This window comes from Leptonychotes weddellii, chromosome 13 (genome assembly GCF_054177405.1).
Source record: "Leptonychotes weddellii isolate Sample4059 chromosome 13, ASM5417740v2, whole genome shotgun sequence".
Lineage (NCBI taxonomy): Eukaryota > Metazoa > Chordata > Mammalia > Carnivora > Phocidae > Leptonychotes > Leptonychotes weddellii.
In genome coordinates, this window is record NC_138381.1 from 70195092 (window position 1) to 70220280 (window position 25189).

General features: G+C 49.8%; 1 protein-coding gene and 1 pseudogene across 1 annotated transcript in view; both read left to right on the top strand.

Annotated features, from left to right (window-relative positions):
• SPRING1 (SREBF pathway regulator in golgi 1) overlaps positions 1 to 25189 on the top strand; it is a 223576-nt gene that overhangs the window by 148303 nt on the left and 50084 nt on the right. The window contains exon 6 of the transcript XR_014139781.1: positions 18742 to 18887. The gene's annotated coding sequence lies outside the window, so the exon portion shown is untranslated. The remainder of the gene's footprint in view (positions 1 to 18741; positions 18888 to 25189) is intronic.
• Positions 8817 to 9485, top strand: LOC102749824 (large ribosomal subunit protein uL11 pseudogene; annotated as a pseudogene).

Here is a 25189-nt window from a genome sequence, read left to right on the forward strand (position 1 = left end):
GGTGTGATTTCTCAGATTCAACGTGCACTGAGCTGCTGCATGGTCTTGGTCAAGTTCCTGCCTCTTTCTGAGCTATTGTTCCTCATTTATGAATGAGTGAGAGGGCAAGGGTTGCAGAAAAATCACTGATTTCAAGCCTTTAAAATATGAGGAGCTATTTCCTTAAATGAAAGCGTCCAAGGGAACTGAATGTACCAACAAACACAAGAATTGCTGCATGGTTGAAAGACAGGCCAAGGGAGGGGTCCTGTAGGCACAGCCTCTTGAGTTCTGTCACCCATCCTCCTTGCTCCCCTCTGCTGTCTTCCTCCCTCCCCCAGCACATTCTGAAACCTGCTGACTAGAAGGAATTAGTGTGACAAGATTAGGCTAGGGCATTAGGGGGTCCCCGAGGTGGTCTCCAGCAGCATGGAGAAGGTAGAGGGCAGATCTGCATGCAGGTCTGCCTGCCCCTTACTACCAGTGTGACATGGGAGTACAGGACATCAGGTCTTTCTGCCCACCTGGCATTCATTCCTCCTTCTGGTAAGAGCACCTCAGTATTCTTGGGGGACCCACTCACTCTTACTCCATGCTTGTGGTTTGGCTATGCTTTGGCAGTGAGCACATGACTGGGGCCTGGGCAATCAGATTATTCTGTCCCCCTTGCCATAGTCATTGGTTTAGCAATGGGCAGCTGAACTGAACCTGTCAGAAACCGCCCCCCCCCCCAGACATAACCCTGGGACTTTTACAGGAGCAACCAGGAGAAAGCTTGGATTTGACTCCAGGAAGATGTAAAACAGGTAGAGCCAATCTAAAAATGAAACCACAGGGAAGAGCAGAGCCAAAGAGATGAAGAGAGGCAAATTCCTAAAGACTTAATTGAGGGCCTAGACCCAGCCGTGCCTGAAGCTAATACAGCTCTTGCTTCTCAGTTAAATAATCTAATATATTTTTGATCTGGCTGAAGTCCATTTAAGATAGGAGCTTATCACTTTGCAACTGAAACCTCCTGACCAATACACACAGGCAAGTTATTTATCCCTGTAAATTTCAGTGTTCTCATCTACTAAGTGTCTCTAAAAAGCTCTAAACCTCACCTTTAAGCCGATCTATAAACACATATATCACACAGCAGGACATGAGCAATAGTGGGCAGTCTTGAATATGTCTTAGTTCTAAGAAAAGCAAAGCAAGTCCACTTTATTCTCTCAATGAGGGTGGGGGTGGGGGAGCAAAAGACAAATAAATGTCCATTACAAATAGGAATGGAGAAAACAGGGTAAGGTCACAAATTAACCAGAAAATGCCATGGGGAATGCATGAGGCCCTGATTTTGGATTTTTCAGTTAGATGGGAGCGGTCAGCAGAGGGCTAAGATTCTCGAAGTTCTGGAAGCAGGGCTGAGCCTGAGGGAAACCCCCAGTCACATAAGCCCCCAGGCTCTTGAGGCTAAGGAAAATCTCAGGGAACCATTTCGATGAATTTGTCTTAGTGCAGAAGGTTCAGAGGACTGAGCTCTGCTGCTGTGGGTGAGCTCCTGACAGTCCATTGCAGTTCACAGCCAACTTTGTGCACGTGGCCAAATATTCCCTGGACAGACAGACTGGCCCTTTGTGGCTCAGGAGAGCTGTTCCTGGGGAATGCCACCTCAGAACATTCCTTGTGGTCTGCTCAAGAACCCTTGAAATCAAAAGCCCCGAGCTCCCCTTGTCACAGCCGTGGCACATAAATACCACCGGGGGGGGATTTCCCACGGAATTTTTTGCAGCCACTCAAATGTTTCATTTCCCATTGTTTGCCAGCCCCTCTTGGAGCCTCAACTGTCAAAGCAGCAGCAGACCCAGGCTGCTTTTCCCCCAGGATCCCCCCGTGCTTGCTTTTGCTTCCCCTCCACGTTGGGAAGCTGGCGTTGGTTGGATATTGTGGGCTCGGCCAGGGAATAAGGTCTGTTAGTCAACTAGTGAAGCAAGTCAGCAGAGGGAATACCCGGCCCTCCCCAGCCCACCCTTCTGGGAAGGCAGAGCTCTGTGCCATCCCCCAGGGTATTGTTATAATCAGGGCGACTAATAATCATATTTATAGAAAGAAATCCCTTCCACAAATCCAAAGCACTTGACCAAAATATATGACGCAGCTGTTAATTTTTTGCTTTTTAAATATGAGCCCGAAACATTTTTTCCCCTGACTCAGCGTGTTTTAATGGAATTCTGAGTTGTAGTGCATACACCAGTGTGTAGAAAAGATCATCTTTATTGATTGACCGCAAAGCATCTGTTTTAGGCAGGCTCCTTGCTAGGCATTCTGGGGACTCGAATACGAATGAGTTGTAACTGCCTGTCTGTAAGGAGCCCATCATTGAGGGAGGCATAGAGACTTCAAGGCAACATGGGATGCGAGGATGATGGGGAGTTTGTTCAGGGGATTTTGGTCTGAGGAGTAGCCAGAAGGATGCGCTGTGCTCGGTCACCAGTTGGCACTGAATATATGTAGTAGGCATCACCCTGGGCATCCAGACAAGGCTGGGCATGTGTGGAATAGCCTGATTCCGTGAGATCAGGAATGGTGAGGATGCCTGTAAACATCCCTTCACCAGGGCCCTCCCCCTTCACAACAGAGGTTGCCCCTGTGATGAATTCATTTAAGTAGCCATTCATTCATCCATCCATCCATCCATCCATTAAAGCCACAAATATGAACGGATTTCTTTAGGATGTGCCAAATCAGACTAGTCTGAGGACAGCCATTAAATGAATACATAAGATTATAAATAAAGAAATATACAATACAGGAACAATCGAATACACCTATGAGAATCTGCATGCCCCCCATTACTGATCTCCTACTTTATGCCAAGTGCTGCGCGGGCTACAAATGTGGGTCAACACTTTGTGCAGCAAAACCCTGAAGACCAACCGGAACTCCAGATGGAAAGAGGTGACAGGGGCATGCTCCAGTTTGCATGGCACTGTCTACACCCATGGACACTCTGGATCCTGCCAGCAAGATGGGGGCAGGCAGTTTAGGGGCTACTCTCTTCACTTTGCAAGGCAGGAATGCAAGGCTCAGAGAGGTGAAGGGACAGAGCCTGCCTGAGGTCACACAGCCAGATAGACCAGGATTGCTGTGCCTACTTCACAATGATAGTAACAGAAATAGAGTGAAATGGCCATTTTATTTTCCCCAAATCCCACTACGTGTCCTTGCAGAGGAAACAAAAGTGCAAAATTCCACCTGGAAGGGAAACTTGAGATCTCGAGACAGCCGAGTCTCAGAAAGTAGAGATTGGGAGATTTTAACGCAGGACATGAATTCCAAGGCATCTCTCTTCTAATGGGACCTCTCCTCCCTGCCTTCCAGGGGGCGGGTCTTAGGCTGGCCAGAGTGTGATGTGAAGTCACCAGGACTTAATTTATCCACACCTCTGATATCCCAGACATCACGGTACTCCTGTGAAGAGGGTATTAAGACTCCCATTTTCCAGATGAGGAGGTTGAATCCCAGACCACACTCAACTAGGCAGTAGCAGAAGCTGAATTCCAACTCTGGTCCATGCGATCTGAGCCCCGGAACCTGTGGAGCGTCCGCGGGGCGTCCGACACCCAGAGCTGCCTCCCCCAGGGGTCCTAGGAGTCCCCGCAGGAGGATGCAGGTGGAGCGGGCCTGGAGGCGCAGGGGCCCAGGGCAGGGGCTGAGGCTGCTGTGTTGTCCGCCCGCTTTTTAACATGGTGGCATCCCTGACAGACACCCTTGTCCTTTTCCTGTGCTGGCCATCGTAACGCAATAAATAAAGCCTTAGCGTAACGTGACCTGAGCCAGGCAGTAAATGATGGCACTGTCAGTTGTACGCGACTGTTGAAACAAACACAGACTGCAATCATCGCGCTGTACGGGGAGAAAGACATTTGGCAAATGAGATTCCATTTTCACATTGGTTTGTGCTGAGCATATAAATTTCCTGCGGGCCGGCCAGCGTTGGGGATGTGTAATTGATTGCCTGCATTATAATAAACAAGCCGTGACAGGTGATCATTCATCATATTCCGCTGAACGTTCCAGCACACCAGCAAACGGAGGAAGAGAGGGAACGCGCGAGCGAGGGGAGACGAGAGGAGAGGAGAGGAGAGAGGAGAGAGGAGAGGAGAGGAGAGAGAGGAGAGAGGAGAGAGGAGAGAGGAGAGAGGAGAGAGGAGAGGGGAGAGGAGAGGAGAGGAGAGGAGAGGAGAGGAGAGGAGAGGAGGAGCCTGGGGGAGGGGTGGGGGTCGGAAAGACCGAGTCTTCCCGACAGACTGAAAGCCAGGGAAGGGGCGGGGGAGAGCATCCGCAGAGCGGGCTCGGGAAAGTGAAAGCAATTACTATAATTCTTTTGATTATCTAATTTGTTCTTTCTGGTCTTCGTTGTAGGACCCTGCCCCCATCCCACTCCAACATAGGAGGTCCCCTTCGGGGACTCGGGAAGACACAGAGAATGCTCCTCCCAAGATTGAGGGGAGGAAGGGGAAAGGCGAGGTGGGGGAGGGGCCGCGTCTAGTTGTAACGGAGTAGATACATTCGGGGAAAACCTCGGGAGGAGGGGGTGTGTGTGCGCGCGCGAGCGGGTGCCGGACTCAGCTTCGCTGCTGCGCTGTGATGCCTCCAATCAGAGGGCTAGGAACCAGCCTCCTTAAATAAAAAATTTTAAAGGGTGTTTGAAAAACACGCACGCACACACAAGCGAAAAGTTCCTTTTATTAGAGAGAAGGACAGAATCCAAGTTGGCATGGGATCTGTTTCCAGAAGCCTGTCCTATGGTGCTCCCTCTCCCCTGCCTCGTCTCCCACCCCAGCCTCTCTCTGTGCCCTTGGCCCGGGGTTGGGGGTCGAACAGGAGCTGTTGGGAAGCAACCCCCTCTCCAGGCGCGTCAACGTGGACAGACACGAGGCGGAAGCACATTGGCCTATGAAGGACTGAAAGACAAATGAAGAACTCTGGAGCCGGGCATGCATTAAATAAGTACTTACATTATTGCAAAGGCCCAGGCCCTCAACTAGGGGGTGAGTGAAGAGCGGGGCCGGAGGGGGGTGGAATGGTCTCCCCAGTTCTCACCCAGTCAATTTCCAGCCTTCCCGTCCCCGCCCATCAAATGCCCTCTCATTCCCACGCGGGTACCAAAAGCTTCGCGCAGGTGGGAGCCTTCAACCCCCGGGAGCTGGGAGTTGAAGGGGGCCTGGCCCGCGCTAACATCGGGGGCGGGGTCCGGATGGGGCGGGGGCGGGGGCGGGGCCTCTCTGAAGGGGGCGGGGCAAGTGCTGAAGAAGGAAGGTAACGTTTCGGGGGTCTTTGCTTCCTAGAGCCCTCTGCCTTTTTATCATAGCCTTAATAACTGTAATCTGTTACCTTTGAGGTTACTATAAAATCACCAATTTTGGAGAATCTCTTCAAGGGACCTGCCTCCTAAAACTGACCTCAGCCCCAGCAGCTTGGGCTGCTTCCCTGGGTGATCGGTGTTCTTTGAAAGATTAGCAGCTCATTTGGGTCTCCCAAGAATTCCAGGAGATACCTAGGGCAGGTGCTGTTGTCCCGATATGCTTATCCTTTCCCATCTCGGCATAGCAACCTCTAAATTAGGTAGGTCTTAGGGTCCTGATTTTACAGGGGAAAAGACTGAGGCACAAAGAAATGAAGTTACTTACTCCAGGTCCGGCAACAAAAAGAATAAAGAATCGAATCCAAGGGTCTTCCAGCATGCTTTCCAGCATCCCTATGAGGACGGATATTTTCTTCTTCCAAGCCTCATAAATATGTGCACAAATATATATGAGGGGGCAGAGTTCAGTCTATTTGGGATGGTTGTGTGTCCAAGCCCTCACCAACCCTCTTTTTTATCTGCTATGTATCCCTCAGCTCTGCCCACTTTTCTCCACCAGCACTGTGCCCCTTGGTCCAAGCCATCTCTCTCCTGGACCACTGCTCCTAGCTCCTCACTGGACTCCCTCTTCACATTGTTGCCCACTCCCATCCCTTCCCCACCTGCAGCCAGGCTGGTCTGTGGGTTGTTGTCAGTGTGAAAACCTTATTCAACCACTTCACCAGCTGGCTGGCCCTCCCTCCCTAGCTCCACATCATTATTATTATTATTATTATTAGATACATGTAATGGAAAATTTACCTTTTAACCATTTTGAAGTAACTCAGTGAGATTAAATAAATTCACACTGTTGTATAACCCTCATAACTATCTAATCCAGAACTTCTTGACCATCACCCCAGTTGAAACCCCTTACCCATTAGGGGTCACTCCCCATTCTGCCTCTCCCCACCCCCCACCCTGCACCTCCTCCACACCCCAAGCAGCCACCAGTCTGCTTTCTGTCTCTATGGATTTACTTATTCTGGACACTTCATATAAATAGGACCCTACAATATATGGTCTTTTATGACTTTGTCCTTCCCTTAGCATCATGTTCTCAGTGTTCATCCATGTGGTAGTGTGTGTGTCAGAACTTCCTTCTTTTTTGTGGTCAAATAATATTCCGCTGTATGGATCTATCATCTTTTGTGAATCCATTGATGAACATTAGGCTTGTTTCCAACTTTTGGCTGTTATGAATACTGCCTCTCTGAAATGTGTGTATGAGTTTCCGTTTGGACATCTGCTTTCAATTTCAGAGGGTATATAGTCAGGAACGGAATTGCTGGCTCCTATGGTAATTCCGTGTTTCATCTGTTGAATCAATGCCAGACTGTTTTCCATTTTCCTTGCAACTGCGCCATCTTACACGTCCACTAGCGGAGTGCGAGATTTCCAGGTTTTCTAATTCCTTGCCAACATTTGCTATTTTCCTTTTTTTTTTTCTCCTTCCTGCCATCCCAGTGTGTGTGCCTAGCTCCATCCTTCAGGTCTCTCCCCCTCACTGTTATCCTCTCGCCTGTCATATCCTCAAAGGTGCCACTCTCTCTCTCTCTCTGAGGAGGGGTCTTGGTATATGCGGTGACTTCCCCCTTTCCTCCTCTCCAAGGCTAGAGCAGACCTCCGTGTGAGGATGCATCTCACTCCCATAGCCTTGCGCTCATTATCCCCCATTCAGTAATTTTACATTTCCTTCTATGTGTACCAATTAATGTCCATCTTTTCAACTTGACCACAACCTCCCTCCGACCCAGGCAGGGACAGCTCTGCTTTTGCCATCCAGGGCAACCCCAGCACTTAGCACCGTCCCCGGGGGATTCTAGGTTGCTCAATAAATATTTGGTGAATGGAAGGATGAACAAGGAATGAGACCCGAGTTTGGGTCCCATGTCCTTGTGAATTTCTCTTTTCTTTTTTTCACTGTCCAGTGGAGTTAGCAGGCCTCAGTAAGTCAGGAACTAGAAAACCTCCCTTGTCCATAAGGCATCTGGACACTGATGGGGTTCTGGCCACAGAAATAGTGCTCAACTAACATCTCCCTTCAGAGCCATCGTGATTCTGGCCCGGGATTCTGAGTCTTGCTTGGGAATGATGTCGGTCCTGCCCTGTAGTGCTGCTGAAGGTTTAGGAACTTGAAATGTATTTGCTTGGTGTAAACATGACCTCAGCATGACAAGGTGATCCCTGCTTTTGCCAAGTCATTAATTTTTATGTAATAGCAACGACCACAACAAACTGCATTTCCCCCCCACATTCTGAGTTGTTCTTAAGGTCAGATCTGTGGGATCGTGCGAGACAAAAAACCTTATAAACCAGAATGTAAACACAGAGTTCTCTGTGTTTACAGCTCCGCTCCTCTACACAGCTCTAAAGAGCTGAAAATTGAGGATTAAAAATTCATGCACCTACTTTCTTTCCAAGAACTCCAAATGCTTCTGATGCTCTTTATCCTGTGAAGTCATTAGTGGTCAGACAACACCATGCCCATCTTGAAGACAGAGAAACAGAGGCCCGGAGACCTGAAGAGGCTTGCGAGGGTCCCCCTGATCAGGAGGCAGCAGGCTCAGGCAGAGAGCCCCCTCCCACCCATTTTTCTAGTCCACATCCTCTCCATTAGCTTGATTAGGACAATTGATTTATTCATTCTTAGTGGTTGGGGGGGGACCCAACATGCCATTTGTGTGATATAAATATCTCTGGAAAAAGCTAAAAAACATTGTGTCATACATATTTTCTTAATACCACAGTCAATCACATATGCCCAAGTGCATAGTTCCATCACCCGAGGAGGGGGTGGGGGGCAGTGGGGTGGAGGAGACTCAGGAGAGACTTAGCTCCGGAATCTTCAGTCCCAGCTAAAGATACCTTGCAGTTTTTTTTTTTCTTTAGTATATTGCCTTTAGAAAACCAATCCTCGAGGTCTCAGAAGCTTGGTGTTGGGCCAGAACATTAGTAGGCAGGAAAGCAAGGGTGCCAGGGTACCTGTTAAACTGGCCTATTTCCAAAGAAGAAGATGGGGATTGTCACTTTCTCACTCAGCGTGCTCCTTGGACTCACCAAAGGATTTGGATCTCAACGTGGTTCCTCTTCTTCCACCCCCACCCCCCATCATCAAAAGGCCTTTAATCCCAGTGATTCTGTTGTTAGGAATTTAGCTCAAGGAAATAATTAAAGACATGTAAAATGGCTCGGTGACAGGATGGCCGTCACAACAGGTAGACGATGGTGAAAGATCAGAAGCAACTCCCATAGTCAACCCTAGGCAATCAATAAGTAAGGTCTGTGGTTCATCCCCTAAAACCCTGCTCAGATTTAAAAAGAAAAAAGACTGAAAAGAAGTAAGCCCAGGTGTTCACAAACCTTTGTCTTTGGATGTGGAATTATGGCTAATTTTTTCTTTCCTGTAATAAGTTCTTATTTTGGGGTGATCTATTCAAAATCAATTTAAATTTCATTGACTGCTTTTTTCTTGGCTTTCGGCTCGGGGCGGCAAAGGTGCAACTTTCTTCGGTCGTCCCGAATCCGGGTTCATCCGACACCAGCCACCTCCGCCATGCCGCCTAAGTTCGACCCCAATGAGATCAAAGTCGTGTACCTGAGATCCACCGGTGGCGAAGTCGGTGCCACGTCTGCCCTGGCCCCGAAGATCGGCCCACTGGGTCTGTCTCCAAAAAAGGTTGGTGATGACATCGCCAAGGCAACCGGTGATTGGAAGGGCCTAAGGATTACGGTGAAACTGACCATTCAGAACAGACAGGCCCAGATTGAAGTGGTACCTTCTGCCCCTGCCCTGATTATCAAAGCCCTCAAGGAACCACCAAGAGACAGAAAGAAGCAGAAAAACATTAAGCACAGTGGAAATACCACTTTCGATGAGATTGTCAATATTGCCCGACGGATGCGACACCGGTCTTTAGCCAGAGAACTCTCTGAAGCCATTAAAGAAATCCTGGGGACTGCCCAGTCTGTGGGCTGCAATGTTGACGGCCGCCACCCTCATGACATCATAGATGACATCAACAGTGATGTGGTGGAATGCCCAGCTAGTGAACTACAAAGGAAAATGTTTCGATAAAGGATCATTTGACAACCAAAAAAATAAAAAAATAAAAAAATAAATTTCATTGACTCTAATGGAGACTTTACGAAATCACTACGATTTAGAAGTCAGGAAGGGCACATAAGTAAAGGCCTGGAGACAGATCAGGGTCAAGGAGGAAAGCAGCCTGCCTAGACTGGGGGATTCCAAGTGCTGAGTGCTGAGAAATACAGTGGATTTGTGGGTAGTGGACAGACTGTTTATCTTTTGAAAGCCAAGGAGAGGAAAGCATATGCATATGACAGGCAATTGGGAGCCACTCTAGATTCTTGAACACAAAAAGACACTGGAAGTTCCAATCAGACGGAGAAGAGACGGTCCAAGAAGTGAGTATGCTGGGAGTGAATCTGGTGGTCTCCTAAGTCGGTTATGGAAGGGTCTGATTTCACTGGATCTGGGACTAAACGGTTCTGGAGAATCACAGAACTCTAGATACGAAAGAAGTCTTGAGCTTGGTTTCATTTTACAGACGGGACAACAATAGCCCAAAAAGTTAGACAGATTGTTCCCAGACCCCTACAGAAAGATGGTGGCCGAGTTGGGACCGGCAGCCAGGGATCCTTATTCCTAGTGCCAGTCCCAGCCCACTTCGCTGCTGCCTGGGTTCCCATTTCTGAGATGTTAACCGCATGTGCAACCTTCTAGGAAAACTGAAGGTCTTGGCTTACTTTCTGGAGTCCCACCTAAAATGCTGTCTTTTCATTCATCTGTTCATCCAGCAGCTGGTAGAACACAGACAAGACCAGTGCTGGTGTGGGGGCCGAGAGGAGATGATGATGGCATCTAGTAGGTGCTCAATAAATTTGTGGAAGGGGATAAGGACAGGAGAGAAGGAGGGAAGAATAGTTCCTACCCTCAAATCACTCAAGGTCTAATTCGGGGAACAGACACAACCTTGTATGGGGTTGAAAGCCATGCTTGCACGCTCAGGCAAAATGTGTAACAGAACCAAACTCAAAAAAGTCGACTCCCGACTTCTTTTATACAAGTATTTAATTCAGCTGATATTTAGAGAGAGTTCCTGCAATGAGCCAGATCAGGAGATTAAAATTTCTGTTATTTCCCCCACAGGGGAAATGAACAGGGAACAGGAGGAGGGATCTGTGGAAGGAGAAAACCCAAGGAGCACCCAGAAAAGATTGATATTGTGAGTTTCTTTGGACAATCTTGACTTCTTTTTCAAACTCCAGCCACTTGGTTTGATGTTCCTTTTGCACTCTGGTTCTGGGGTCCACGGCTCTGGTCTGATGGGGGGAGGGCTAAGCATAAGCCACCACCAGACCCTCCCACCTGCCCCACCCTTCTCCATTGCCTGTATCCAGTTATTCAGGCTTCTCAGGCTATTTCAACCTCACGTTGCCAAGCGAACATAAATCAAGAGGCCACAGCTCCGGGGCTGTTTGAGAAACACAGAGGGACTCTGCAGAGCCTTTCCAAAGGGGCCTATGGGGGAGGAAACGGAACAAGACATAAGGAGAAAGTTATATGTGGTTCCTTTAATCACCGGGTGGAAGAAGAGAGGAGAATGTTCAAACAGAGCCCCGAAAGGCTTGCCGAGAAGTCAGCTTTAAGCTGCTCTGTTCCAGCAACTGCTGTTGGCATCACTGGGCTTTGTCTTGGCCCAAACCTGTCCTGGGAAACAAGAGAAGCTCACGCTCTTGGAATTCACTCCCTTAACGATTCACTCAGCAACTCAGCTTTGGTGGACAAGAAAAAAAGAAAAGAAAAGCCATCAAGTCGGTGGTTAAATATGCACTGCCAAGTTCATCAGCTTGGGCTGGGCTGGGCGGTGGGGAGGAAGAGAGAAACTTTCCGTGGCTCCCACGGGGAGGTTCTCCCAGCTGTACACAGCCATGTCCTGGAGTGGGATCCCAAGTGGGATGCAGAAGCAGCAATCTGGAGAGGTCTGATTCAAATGCCGTCTGCTGTACTTCACGGAAAGGCACGAGAGAAGCAAGGAAGGGGCAAGGTTGTGCTCAGACAGCTCTTTAATTGAGTGCTTTCCACGCACAGGCACTGTACCCACACTTTCCATCCCTTATCTCATTGGGTCCTTTCAACGACCCCACCAGGGCGCAATCTTCAGCCCCGTTGTGCAGCTGAGAGCTCTGAGTCCTGACCCGTTATGAATGAGCGGGGGCATCTGCATGTAAGTCTGGTCTCCAATGCCCCCCAGGGCCATGCTCGGGACCATTGTGCCCTCCTGCCTTTATTTCTGGCTTGATCAGTGTCAACACTGAACCCTCCCCAATAACATGGAAAACCCAGACAGTCCCGCACTCAATCGGAAAGAGATAGGACAGCCACCACGGGAGGCATCCTTCCCAGCTGAGTTACTGCGGCCCTCGCACCAGCGCTGGGTGCTTATGGACAGCGGCACCCCGTGGGGGAAATGCTCCTGGTTCATAAGGGTCCTAAGTCTGGCATGGTCAGCTCCTTGTAGGTGCATAGCTAGAATTCAGCGGTCCATGCGTCTAGCTGGGGGAAAAATACCATTTTTACCTTCAGTAACCTCTCATAGAAAGGCAGTATTTTCTTCCCTTGGGAACGCAGGTGACAAACCATGGTAGTGTCATCAGTTCCTGTGACTTCAGCCCTCACACAAACACAGAGCCTTCCCTATCACTAACAGTTGTTGCAAAATATCGTTTGTGCTCCTCAAAACTTAGAAACTGCAGAAACAGATAGACCAGTGGCGAGATCTTGTTACTCCGGACATAATAAAGAAGCTCATATATTACTACTTCACACAGTTGGCTTTTCATGTTTTGATACCTGTATTACAGTATAATTGGTTTCCTTTGCAATCCTATGTGCTTTATTTTATGCACTGAAAAGCAGGGTTTTGAAAAGGGATCCATAGGCTTCACCAGACTGCCCAAGGAGTCCTGGGAAGCTGAAGTGAGGCTCCCGCTCTTAAAAAGTGTGCAGCCTAACAGGGAAAGAGACAAATACACACATCAATATGTAAGATGCAATCTTAAGTGTAAAAGAAAGAGTAAACTTTTTGAGGTCAAGGACTGCATTTTTTTTTACCCATATCCATAGCACCCAAAATAGTGCCTGATAATCTATAGTGATAGGTGATCAAGAAGTAGTGCCAGAGGGGTGCCTGGGTGGCTCAGTTGGTTAAGCGACTGCCTTCAGCTCAGGTCATGATCCCAGGGTCCTGGGATCGAGCCCCGCATCGGGCTCCCTGCTCGGCAGGAAGCTTGCTTCTCCCTTTCCCACTCCCCCTGCTTGTGTTCCCTCTCTTGCTGTCTCTCTCTCTGTCAAATAAATAAATAAAATCTTAAAAAAAAAAAAAAAAGGAAGTAGTGCCATCTCGACCTACACCGCTAGCCACTTAGAAGCTGAGTGATCTCGGGCGAGTGACGATTGCCTTTCTGGGCCTCGATTTCCTCATCTGGAAAATGGGTTTAACAAAACCTTTTCCCAGACATTGTCGACACAATCAAATGAGATGGAAGGTGTGCGTGCACCTAGTGTAGTCCTGGGATACGTGCGTGGCAAAGGTCGGTTCAGTTTGGCAGCAGCCCTGTGGCCCCCAAACCTCTCTTCACGGAAAGATCAACCCTGAGAAACCTACCTTGTAGGCTCCACCCCTGGTTAGAGGTGAGTCACCCTGGGAGAGTCTACATCTGAAGAAATCAGAAGAGAGTCTGAGAAATCAGGGGAGGTGGGAATGTCTGCCCCTTTTGGTGTTTCTCTGAGTGCCCCGGTTGCCCCACATCACCTCCGTGGGGAAAACACCGCCTCGCCCTTCATTGTCCCCAGGCGGCAGGATAGAGTGGGTGGAGGAAGGACAGGGCGCTCAGGTCCCTCGGCTGCTTGCCTCCCCGACCCCCCCCTCCCCCTGCATGCCTGTGGGTATGATCCGTGATTGGAGGGTGCCTGCCTTATCTTGCGAGCGATTGCTTCACCATTCTCCAGCTCCCACATTTGCCTGGAAGACGCCTGTGTCTGTGAGGGCTGGTAAGAACCTGGAACAGCCTTTGAAGGTATCCAGCCAACTGAATTTAATTAAACTGCAATTCCAGAAGCCAGCAGCATTTTCCTAAGAAAGCAATACAACTTCCAAAAGTCCCCTGCCACCCTTGTGTTGCCCATTGCCTATTCTTCAGGTTTTGTCACCAAACTGTCCATAGGGTGGTTTCCTTAGACAATGGATCCGATTGGCAAGACTTTTTTTTTTTTTTTTTTTTTAAGCTAGCATCACTGTCTTAAGTTAGGAGCATCATGACCTGCCCCTTACACTGTATTTCTTCTTGCTTCCAAAAGCTGATGCGATAGGACCTTTATCTTTTTTCAACTTGGTTTCTCAGATGGCCCCAGAGGCCTCCATCTTGGCAAGTCATGATCCCACCAGCTCAAGATGAGGGCAGCGTCACACTCCACTCTGGAGCCAAATGATGGTTGTATTACTGCAGTAAGTAGGGTAAAGTGGTGGCTAAGGAATACTCCTGCTTCCAAAAATACTTTTCAGTTATTCATTCTTCAGTAATTAAGTCCTTATTATAGGCCAGGGGCTGAGGATATAAAGACAACATGGCTGCCACCTTCGTAGAACTTTAGATGGTCAAAGGAGCCATAGATAATAAGTACATAAGCAAATAAAGACATGAAAGCAGCTACAGATTGTTATAAGTTCTAAGAAGAAAGAAACAGATGGCTGGAGAATCATGAAGGGATATTCTTAGATAAAGTCAAAGAAGAGCTCTCTGAGAAAGTGACATTCAAGCTAAGACCTAAAGGATGAGACTGAGCCAGCCACGGGAAGAGCCAGGGCAAAAAGATTCCGAGGCAGGAGGAACGGCAAGTGCAAAGGCCCTGGGGTGGGAAAGCTTGGGAAGAGCTAGGGCCTGACAGAAGATCAGGGTTGGTAGAGTGTAATGCATCAGGGAGCAAGTAGCAAGAGGTGAGGAGAGGGAGAAAGGCAAGACACAGGCCCTGCTGGAGCATGGAGACCATTGCAAAGAGTTTTGGTTTTACTCAAGGGGGCAAGGGAGGGAGCTGTAATTTACGTGGGAGGTGCTCCACATATGAATTTGTTGGATGAATAGGTGACTTAGAAATATTCTCCCATTTGGAAGCTTAGCCATCAAAGTCTTCAGCAATTACATCTCTGTCTAAATCCCCCCAGGACTCATTAGTTCTATCACTTGGTTGGCCCTTTTGCATATATGCCTATAAATGAGCTCTAAAGAAATGGTTTCAGAAGACCCAGGCTTGGGTTGGCCAAGGCAGCCACATCACCCATCTCCAAAGGGAAACCACTCTCCTTGTGTTCTCTGTAAAGGACATTCTTTGAAGTACAACACAGAATTGGATGAGGTGGAGTCCCCTCGAGTTGTGCAGGAGGGGAGTCCTGGTCCCAGCTCTGACACTCATGAGCTGCAGGACCTGAAGCATGTTGCATGCTCTCTCAGGGTCTCTGGTTTGTGGTCTAAGGAAGTGGGCAATGCTGCACCTACGTTCCAGGGTTGTTGAGCCCTTTCAAACTAAGGAAGTGAAAGCACCGTATTTGAAGGTGGTAAAGAAGTGTCTCTGACCGGGGTCCTGGCGTGGGCTGCAGGGATCAGTGGACCCCGGAAATTGCATACAAAGTATGTATTGTGTGTGCATGTCTGCATACACAGGAAAGTGCATTGTTCAAAGGAGGGCATCCAAAAGTCTCTCCTGGGTTTCTCAGAGACCCGTGAACCACCAACAGTTAAAAACCATCCTCCGTGTGGTAGTTGGAACTGCTATTGGCCCTTGAAGTTGCTCCCTTGCTCTGAGAGCTGGTTAAACATCTGCTTAGTGGTGGTGTCTTATTTCCTCCCCTGAATCTGTAAGCCATTTGGTGGCTGTCTGCACTGACCCTTCCCTCCCCATCTTCCAATCTTGCTGACCCCTGGCTTCCCACAGACACACCCAGCAGGGATCCAGCAGCCCTGGGCCAAGCCCTTCCCCACTGTGCACACCAGGAGGCCCCAGGTTCCTGCTGCACCAATGGCCAGGACTGGGTGAAATGAGCTAAGTCAGGGTGTGCTCTTCGTAGAGCCTGCAATTGCCTTCCTCCTCCCAGGTAATGAAATGCCTTAGCCTAGATGTGCAGCTTCTGCAGGCTACCCCCAAGGATCCGGTAGCTAATGGTGGGGATTTCTGGCACCATCTTAGGCCTGTGAGGAAGATGTTGTTTGCAGGAAGAGGAGGGGAGAGTTTTTAACTTCCACCCACCTACCAAGGGTTGACCCTCGGGTGGTTTATCTATGTCTGCGTGACACACACATCCAGCATAGCACCCAGTCACTTAACAAAAGCAATAAATAAATAATGGTCATTTCCAGCCCATACACCCGCCATGCCCTCCGGAGATCTTAAGGCAGTATACTCACATCTCATCTAGCCCATTCCTAACTAGTTCCCCCAACCTCTTCCTGACTAGTCAGGAATGTAATGATACCTTGTGTCGATGTTGCCTGTTCCTTCTCAAGGTCTCCAAACACTTGGCTGTAATTACCCCCTCATCCTCATTTCTGAGTTAGATTTAAAAGGCGGGGGGTGGTTCTACCCACCCCTACTCCCCCTGGCGCAAGGACTCTCGACCCCCACCCCCTTACCCATCCCTGAATTCGATCAGTCCTAAGACTCTTGAAATCTTTCTCATCTGGAGGCAAAGCAGGTCTTTCTAATGCTGCTAATGTCCCCAACAGCCCCTCAGTTCCTGGGTTTGGGGAAAATCCCCTTGCTTAGGAAGATTCCCACAGGGAGGAAGAGGTCTCTGGACCCTGCGCAGCCAGACTGTGAGAACTTGCTGCCACCCGGGGCCACAGTGAGTTCAAATGCAGCCCTTCCAACACCCCACCTTAAAAGAGAGTGCGTTAGGGATTCTGGGCGGGTTTGCATCTGCATGGCAGGCTTTGACTCATCGCCTTCCTTGGCTTCCAGAACAAAGCGCATCATGGTGAGTGGTTCCACAGTAGAAGGATGGCCCCGGGAAAACCGAGAGGTTTGCTCCTGGCTCTAATTTGCTGAATAACCCAAGGAGAGAGTGAGTTGGGAGTTTCCAGGTCTCAGCTGCTTCGTCAGTTAGATGGGTTTAACATTAGCCCCTCTAGGTGCCTCATTAGGAGGTCGGCAGCACAAAGCTAAATAACAGGTGTGAAAGTGCTTTGAAAAGCATCCATTTGAGATTCTGGGACAGAGGCAGCCTATTCTCTGAGGATCGCCTGCAGAATTTCAGAGCCAGAGGGTCACCTAGGTGTCATCGGCCTGTCATTTTTCAAAATGAGTGATTGCGGTAGGTGGAAAAATGCGCCCCCCAACCAGATAACTCCATGAAATCTATGGAACCTGTGAATGTGGTCTTATTTGGGAAGAGAGTTTTTGTCACGGTGATTAAGTTAAGGATCTTGAGATGAGGAGATCATCCTGTATCATCCAAGTAGGCCCTAAAAGAGACCCCACCTGTCTTTATCAATTAGCCAGGCAGAGAGCAGACACACGCAGAAGAGAAGCCGTGTGGCCACAGAGGCAGATATCAGAGGGATGCAGCTACCAGAAGCTGGAAGAGTCAAGGGAGGATCCTCCCCTGGAAACTTTAGCGCAAGCATGGCCCTGCGAACACCTTGATTTCGGACGTGTGGGCTCCTTAAAACATTTTGTTGTTTTAAGCCACCCAAGCTGGTGGAAATTTGTTACAACCACCCCCAAAAGCTAATACATGAGGGGTGCAAACTCCCACCCCATATGGATGGTACAGCCAGGCATCCCGGCTCTGCGTCCAGCGTGTAGCATGTCACATGCCGCCTCGTCTATTCGAGAGGTGAGGAAGGGGAGCCGTGTGCTACCCAGAGAGCCATCTCCAAAGCTGGAACTCACAACATATCCCAGAGACCCGGCCGGCCGCCTAGCAGTGTCCTCTGCCAAAAGAGGACTAGGTCTTAGCTACGGAGTAGCTGTCTGGAGTTGCAGGACTGTTTCCTCCGGGCCACGAGGGGGTCCCCATGCTCTGGGCCTCCCAGCTTAGTGCAGCGCAGGTGCCCATGGTGCAAGCCGCTGATCCTCAGTGCGTCCCAGGGACGATGGTTTGGTTCAGTTCCTGCCTGGAGCCTAGCAAGGAAGGCCGTCACCACTTGGGAGTCGACTCCAAACGGCCCATGAGAATAATCTCATGTTCCAGGAACTCCAAAGACTGATTTCTGATCCAGAGCAGATTTTCTCAGAGCTGTCAGAAAGGAGCACCTTCTGACTTCTGGTCCCCCAGTGAGCCAGTTGCCGATGAGAGAATGTCCTGCTGACGTTCTGGCATCTTCTGGTCCCACTTCCCAGTGTTGCATAAAGGAAGGGCAGGGGGAGCAGCTACACTTGGACCTGGCATGATCGGGGAGCACAGCAGGCTTTGGGGAGGCGTCAGTCTTACCTTCTAGGAGTCTGAGCTGAGCGCTGACACCTCACATAGTCGGGCCCACACTAGGGGCCTCCTTCCACTGATGGGAGCACGGATTGGTGCTGGATTCTCTGCAGGCGTGCCTGCTCTGCGCCATCCTGGACACACACAGGAACATGAGGGGGTCTGTCTACCCCCCAGGGTTCTCAACTTTGGCACGGCTGGCACCTGGGGCCGGCCGATTCTTTTTTGTTGGGCGTCTATCCTGTGCATTGTTGGCGTTCGGCAGCATCCTTGGCCAAGAGCACCCTCCACTCTGTGTGGCAAACCAGAGTGTCTCCAGACATTGCCCACAGGTGTCTGGAAGGGCAGAACCGCCCCCAGTTGGGCCCCGCTGGTCTACGCGCACCTGGTTTCCCTTCATCAGGTGATAGAAGCTCTCATGCACAGTCACCCCCCATGATACTTCTAAGTTCACTGTCCTTCACCACCGCTGCTGTGTCCCCTCTGTTGGATGGGAAGTAAAAGTAATCATAGCGATGACAATTTATTGCATGCTTATTTTAAACCAGTCGCCTCATCTAAGTGTTTGGCGGCAACTCTATAAAATGATTTCGTTATAATGTGTTATGAGTAATCAGGAGTAATGGGCGACAAGATGAGGAGCCCGAGGCAGAGAAAATCAGTGAACTGGGTCAAGGTCACACAGAGTCAGGATTCAAATGTAGGCAGCCTCACCCTTAAGCTCCGTTCAACACTGCGACTTCCGTAATACAGAATTTTTGGATATACTTTAGAATTCTTAAAGATTTAAGTTCTCATTTACACCCCTGGTCCTGAGAGGACAGGTAATATGATTATTAAAGTTGTGATATTGTGATCATCCCCATTTTTCAGATGGAGAACCTGAGGCTTGCCTAAGGCTGTGTGGTACCTGATTGGACCTCAAGGCCAAGAGAACGAGAGGAGAGCTTTGCTCCATGCGTCTCAGCTGTTGAACCTCAGCTAGGCCCCAGAAACTGCATGCCCGAGGAGCAAGGGAGGTGAGTGAGGATGGACAGGTCTGCCAGGCCACTCCTCCAGATGTTGAAAGTAGCCTCAGAGTTGCCTCTTACTTTCAGGGCACTGGAAGGGGGGGTGTCAAAGGTCAAGGTCAAAGAAAGGTCAAAAGCCAAGGCCGGGCTTCAAACCTCACCGTATGTGGCCCTGTTGAAAGTCCAGAGTCTGGAGCTGGCAGGTGACAAGGCAGGGCCAGGGCCAGGCGTCCGGGTAGGGAGGCTCCAGAGGGACCCGAGGGTGCCAACTCAAATGCCTGCAGGAGTCAGGCAACCAAGTTCATGAGCGAAGCAGCCTTCACTAATATGGGACGGCCTTCACACACTTCCCAAAGAGTTTCTATAATTCTTGCCGCACCAAGGGCATTTTCATGGTGAAAGGGCTTCTGGCCCATGGCGACGTCAGGAAATTGGCTGCAGGTGCTATAGAAGGAGTGCGTTCCTATCCTCCTTCTTTAGCTTTCTTGACGAGGCCAGGGGGCCAAACATGAAAGCTTCTGGAGACATTACATTTGGTTTTTGAGAGTTGAAGCGGGACAAGCCCCTTCCAGGGGGGCGGGGTGTACGCAGGAAGGAATACCCAGTCAACAGCATCGATTGCTGTTATACAGGGTTGACGATGTCAGGCCCGTGAAAGGACAAAAGTTCCCAGTGGTTCCAGAAACCAGAGATGGGATGGACTGTCTTGCATCGCTTAACCATTGATTCATTCTGTAAATATTCTTGCAGACCCACTGTGTGCATCCTTTAGGGGCTGTGGTGGGGAACAAGTCAAAAGTGGTCTCTGCCCCTCTGGCTCTTTCAGTCAACTGAGCGCCTACTATGTGCTGGGCACCTTACAAAAATGATGTCAAATAATCCTCACTACCCCCACTTGTTCGGGGCTTATGCTGGGCCAGAGATAGTCAAGTTCAAGCGTATTCTTTCAACTAATAGTAGCGGCAACAGGAATTGATGTCCTGCCATGTGCCAAGCCCATGCTGGGTGCTTTGTGAGCATTATTGGAATTAACCCTTCAGCAGCCTTTCTAGGCTAACACTGTTAGTGCCCCTGTCATCCCAATAAGAAAACAGAGGCACAGAGAGGTTGTGATCTGCCACCCCACCAGTCTGTAAGTGGCAAAGAAGGGGTCTGAATTTGCCCAGATTCTAGAGCAGACGCTTTGAATTACGCTGCATGCTTATTAATTCTCAAAACATGCTTATAAACAGTCATCCTTGGGCCCATCTCGCAGGTCAGAAAGCTGAGGCTCTGACGGGTTATTTATTGTGGCTGCTACTCAGGGCTGGAACTAGGGGTGCAAAAGTAAAAGGGACACCCAAAAACGCAGTGATCAAGATAAACAGTGTTGAATGCAATATTGAGAAACTCAGAATGAATGCCAAAAAAATGTAGGGTGAACAAAATATCAAAATTTTGAAGGACAGGCTTCCAAGCTGCACTTGTGGGCTTCTCTTGCTGTACCCTAATCTGTTTTGTCTTTATTTAAATTTTGCCTGATTTGTTCCTCGTTGATTTTTTTGGCATGGCTTTTCAGTATAAAATACTGCATTAAAATATTACTTATCCTGATTTCTGAGATTTTGGGCTCCCCCTTAAATTTTATACCTTGGCAAGTGCCTCACTCCCTCACCCTGGGGGGGAGGGAGAGATAAGGGGCTCTGCAGGGCTCACCTCTCAGAGCTCCCTTTTACTGAGCACTCACTGTGTCAGGCACTCTTCCCAGGCTTCGCCTGTGTCTGGGTTTTCTGCTCCCAACAGTCCCAGGAGGCAAATGTTATCATCGCTCCTAGTTTACTGATGCGGATACTGCGGACCAGAGAGGTCAAGAGCTTTGTGTAAGGTTACACGGCGGAGGGGGGGCGTAACTTGAACCCAACTCAGCTTCCCTGACGGAGGGAGGGAGCTCCCGGTGCCGGGAACAGCCCAGGCACTGGCGGCCGGGAGGGGGGAGACAGTCGCCGGTCCAGGGAATTCCTGCAGGGCGTGGGAGGCGGGACTTGGTGACCTCCGTGTGCCCAACTCTGCCCGATCCCAGCTTTCTACGATCCCATTGTTTCCTAAGAAACGGCCCCCGTGACTCGGCCGGGGAGCCGAGCCCCGGGCCCGGAGCCGGGCCTGGGGAATCCGGGGCGGGGTCGCAGGGACACTGCGCGTCCGGGGCGGCGGGGCCCCGCTCCTCCCCGCGCGGAGCAGCCCTGGGAGGGAGAGGCGTTGCGTAGCAAGAAAGCTGTTGGTAATCAGCAGAATTGGGTTTTAATGGGGTTCGCACGGATAGGACAGAAATCAAATTAGGGCCTAATTAGCATGCACGAGGCAGCGAGCGCGGCGGCGGCGGCGAGGCGGGCCCGCTGGGACCGGGCAGCACAGCCGCCGGGCGGGGGGACGCCGCGTCCGGCTGTCGGGGTGGGGGGGACGGGCGCGCGGGGACCCCCTCCGACCGCGGCGACCCTCCCCCGCCCCCGGGCCCGGGGGTGCGCATCTCCGTCGGGCCGCGGGGCGCCGGGTGGGGACCCCGGCGGCCAGCGACTCTCGGCGCCCGCCCCGGCGTGGGCCCCGCTCCTGGAAAACGCTCGGGGGCCGCGCAGCAGGCACGGCTTTTTTTGTTTTGCATTGATAGGAAAGAAAAAAGGGTGCAGGGGAGGGGCAAGGGGAAAGAAGGACAGGAGAGGGAAAAGTTATCAGCAAAAGGAACCAAGCACCCTGTGCGTAATAATTAATAGTAGTCATTTCATAGTGATATGGGGAGCCGACCAGGGCCAGGTCCTCTGCCAGCACGTCGCCCGGATTTACATGACTAACATGAAGTTACTCTTCTTGCTCTCCATTTTACACATGGAGGCATCGCGAGCACAGAGAGGGTTAGTCGTTGCTCCAGAGCTGCCCAGCGAGGACACCGTGGAGCTGACACTCCAGCCCAGGGCTGGCCGACTCCAGAGGTTATGCTTGTGTCTGTTTCTGCCACAAATAGTGCAAGTAGTTTTTTTCCTTCTTCTTCTCCTTTATTTTTAAAAAACACAAGATTCTTTTGAGAATGATGACGCCTCAGTTTTATTATAACAACAAGAAAAATTATGGCATTTCTGTCCAAGGCTTTCCTGTTCGGATTTTCACTCTATCTGACGAGTCTTACATCTGCCATAGGTCCCTGGAGTGTTCTTGGAAGTCTTATGCGTCTGCAGGCCACGTAGGTCCTGTGCCAGGAGCACTCCTTGTGTTTGGGGGATAAAAACCCAGAGAAGCAAAGAGGGGTCAGTTCTGGGATGAGCAGAGCAGTGGTAGAAGTGAATAAACTGGTGGGATAGTGATTGCAGCTCTCCCTTCTCAGGGATCCCCTACATGGTATGTCCACTCCTCAAAGTGGTCTTCAAGGGAGGGCTTTTTATCCCCATTTTTAAATGTAGAAACTGGCCCAGAGAGGTAGAGTGACTTCCCCAAGGCCACACAGCAAGTCCACAGTGGAACTGGTATTCAAACCCAGGTCTCTCTGACTCCAGATCTCACATTCTTTTTGTGCAGCTATACTATGCTCCAAGAATTAGCTGGGGGGTGCCCTTTTGGCAGTTGGCAGACAGGATGTCTTGCTTCCATCTGTGCCTTTGCTGTCTTTGGGGTCTGATCAGATTGAGGGAAACTTGGAGCACTCGGTACTGGCTATTCCAAGCCTGGGGTGGTGCCGTGATCTGCCTCCAAGTGGGATCAAACATTTCTTGGTGGCAGCCGATTGAGAACATTCGAGGGCAGCACCTTCCAAAGCATATTACGTGAAACATGTCCAGAGTTGTTCGTGAAACAGCAGACTCTGTGATCAAATGATTTGGGGGAAATTTGGGGTTGAACAAAGTTAAACGTGCTTCTTTACAAAAGCAGGACTTTTCAGTTATTAATGTGCTCACATGTGAATCTCCAAAAGAGTGGTAGTGAGTAGCAGTTTCCAAATCATAGAACTCTTTTTCATAGAGCTCTGTGCAGGACTGGGGCTGCACAGATCCCACTCTGGGAAATGCGATCTAGTGTGTTCCAGAACCCACACCTTTAGAATTCTGGCCTGGAGTGGAGGTAGAGCTCATCCTCTGCATTGCTACCTACTGTCTCCTTTTGCGAGGAAGGACATTTTAAAGCCCTGCCTGCATGGAACAGTGTTCACAGTTGAACAAGGGAACCCCAATTGTGTGTTTCCCCAAAGCATCACCAACCACCCTCTGCAAGCAAAAATATTTATTGAGCCCTGCCCAGAGCTTTATAGGGGATCTAAAGATGTACAAGTAAATGAAATTAACTAGAGGATGTAGGTAGTTCCCTGGCACTTAGCAAATGTGGAGTTAGTGTTGCGATTTCTGTATCAGTTCTGCTATTAGATCCAGCCCTACTGTCTTGGACCTCATGGTGTAGCTGAAGAAATACAATACGTGCACCCAACATGATAACTCACAGCTTGCTATGTCTGTGACAAAGGCCAATTGCAAATATTTTGGAAGCATCGCTATTCTATTCCCCAAGCACATTTAAAAATCTTTATTAGATTTTTAATTATAAAATTAATATAATGCCCATTGGAAAAAAAAAATGAACACATTAGAAAGTAGAAAATAAAAAGCAAAAAGTTCCTGTTCATATTCTCTACTCCACCACTCCTGACTCCCTAGAAGTAATCATTGTTAATGCAGACTTTTCTATGCATAAACAAACATGTAAATATGGAATTTTCTTTTTACAAAAAAATTGGGTCGTAAGACACACTACTTGTGACCTACTTCTTTTTCACTTAACTGTTCACTGTAGGCCTTTCCAATATGCAAAGATCAACCTCTCCCCACTTCCAGCTGCCCCCAGAATCCCACCCTGCAGGTGTAGGATAACTGGCTCACTGGTAAACCCCCGTAAGAGCCAGCTCATCCGTTGGATATTTACCATTTCCCAAACTCATATGTGCTGCGGGATTGGGAAAGATGGAAAAGCATTTAGGTGGAGGGAATAGCATATGCAAAGGTGTGCAGTTGAGAAGTCAGGCGAGTAGTGCCAGGTGTGGGAGATGCACCTCTCCCTTTTCAGTGCGCACTGGTCATCCCATTCTACTCGTGTCCCATGATTTCTTTGCTCAGTCCCTTTAATTTTGAAAGGCTCTCTTATAAGAGAGACTGGAATGTAGCTGGTCTGGTGTGGCCAGAGCGTAAGTATGTACAAGGCAGTAGGTCAGATCCCTATAGGGTTTTCTCTGGCCTCCTCTCCCTATGTATGTTGTGACAGTTAATTCTCTGAGCCAATTTCGAGATTGTTTCCAAAGGCACCATGAACTGGAATCACCTGATGTGAGACCTTTTTACTTAGAAGTGCACAGTCCATTGGTAAACTCGGAGACACAAATGAGTGACTTGACCATGTCACCAGCCACTTGTCATATTCATTCACACACTCAAGGGGTCCGTTGTAGATGCAATTAGCTGGTTAACTAGCATTTGTTGGGCTCTCAGGAGTTGCTAAAATATAGCAATGGTGGCAGTAGGAGGGTTTCCAATTGCAAGGGCAAATATCGTCCCTGTGTTTGAAAGGGGGAGAGGGGCCCCTTTAAGAGTTTCCCCGGGAGGCAGTGAAGAATTAGAAAGAGATCGTAATTAGCCTTCAGAATGAAACTCGATGGGCCAAATGTCAGACACTCATCCTGTTTCGAGGCTGTGGACTCAACCACACAGGTCCTCCGTGAGTCCCAGTACTCGGGCTCCCTGCAAGGAGGCCGGGAGACTCTATGAAAATGCCCAAATAGCTGAGATTCTCCAGGGTCAGCAAATCCACACAGAATGCCTTCACTGAGCAGTATCTGCGGGCTTTCGCTTCGGTGGCTGGTGGGCAGGGCTTTTCAATTGTCTCCATTCAGTTCCTCGAGTGGATCTCATAGGCTGAGTGAGATCTTTATCATTTGTCACAGGGCTGGGCATGCCACCGCACAGTCAGTCTCCGCTGCATAAAGACATCAGCAGCTCAGCAGGGCCTGGCCCCTGCCCTGTTGCCGTCCCAGCTGAGGACGCCAGAAGCCGCGACGCCCCCCACCCCCCACCCCCGCTTCCCTCACCCGCACCCGAATAGCACCACCTCTTTCCCTACTCAGCTGCATACCCCCAACCGCTGTCCCCGGGCCAAAGTCAAAACCTCACTGGACGGCATCATCATCCCTCGGCAGGCGGCCGTGGGTAGGGAGCAGGGAGGTACCCCAATCTGGGGCTGCTCCAGCCGTGCCACCTGCTTGCGGAGCGTTTCATCTGTGCTCCTGGAGCCTCCAGTAGAGATGCGGGTGA